The 1,251-nt window shown below is 54.0% G+C and overlaps 1 protein-coding gene across 1 annotated transcript in view; it reads right to left on the bottom strand.

The window, feature by feature from the left end:
* Positions 1-1,251, bottom strand: part of PLXNA1 (plexin A1) — a 109,596-nt gene that overhangs the window by 26,143 nt on the left and 82,202 nt on the right. The window lies entirely within an intron of this gene.

Consider the following 1,251-nt stretch of genomic DNA (forward strand, 5'->3'; position numbering starts at 1 on the left):
GGAAAGAGAGCAGGCAGAGGGCCAGGGCCCTGCACTGTAGCCATGCTGGCGTACAACACCAGCACGTGCACTTGCAGTTGGTAAGAGCTTGTTGTGTTGTAATTAGTGACCGTGCATCTTGCACCAGGGCTGATTACTTCTCCTAAATACATTGTGAAGCCCACGTCGACATTAATTACTGTGCTGGGTCAGCAGCGAGGGGAAGCTAAGGTCACCCCCCTCCTTTCTCTAATCAAGAGCAGCCTCGGCAGCCCAGCAAACGAGAAGCCAATTGCTGTGCAATTGCATGCACTAAATTAAACAGAGGTGGGGAGGCCGGGAGAGGACAGGGAGGATGCCAAGGATGGGTTCTGCATGGGGAAACAAAGCCAAGCAAGCAGGCGATGTCGGACAAGCCTGCTAGAAACGAGCAGCCGGTCAGGCATCAAACAAACTCAATTGAATAAAGCAAGTGCTGTAGAAAATGACAGCAGCGATGATATTAATATAAATATTGATATTAATGTCAGAGGATGCAGTAACCATTGGGCAGCCGGTCTGCATTCGTGTCTGCTGCCACGTGGCGAGATGCTCAACGCCGCACCAGGCCGGGCCAGTGTCTGACCAAAGCATCTCTCCAGCCCTATGCCTGGGGCACCAGACAGAACCACACCTCCATCTCCTTCAGCACGGGGTGGTCTTCTATCCCTGGGAAGAGAACCCGCATGGCGTAGGTGCGGTAATCCAGAAAGGGGATGCCAGCCCCATCCAGGTCATTGGTCAGCTCGTTAATGTCAGTCTGCAGCTCAGCAAAGGCTGGGGTGGAAAAAGCAGAATTAAGCAACACATCCCGGAGTCCCAGCACACAGCATCAGCACCCAGCCTCCACTGCAACCCCTGGCACCCTATGGGTGGGACCCCCTAGGCCACTGCACCCCCTGGCACCCTATGGGTGGGACCCCCTAGGCATGAATCAGCTCCACATCCCTCCCACTGGCAGGCTGTGATCACTGTCCCCATCTCACAGATGAACAAAACCAGAGCTTCTGGGGGAAAATGTTAGTCTAAACCACAAGAATGTCCTCATTTCTTTTTGACCTAAATACTACTTGAGAGAAGAGCTTGAACACACCCACCCCAGCACCTCCCGATCAGAGCAGAGGCAGCTGCGACTCCCAGGGGAACGCGATGCGGGGGGGAGGTCCTGAACCTTTAATTGCACCTACAGGGAAAAACTGACGGGAGAGGAGTCCTGGATATGCACCAGGAAAG

Source organism: Egretta garzetta, unplaced genomic scaffold (assembly GCF_000687185.1).
Source record: "Egretta garzetta isolate BGI_Z169 unplaced genomic scaffold, ASM68718v1 scaffold215, whole genome shotgun sequence".
In the NCBI taxonomy this organism is placed as follows: domain Eukaryota; kingdom Metazoa; phylum Chordata; class Aves; order Pelecaniformes; family Ardeidae; genus Egretta; species Egretta garzetta.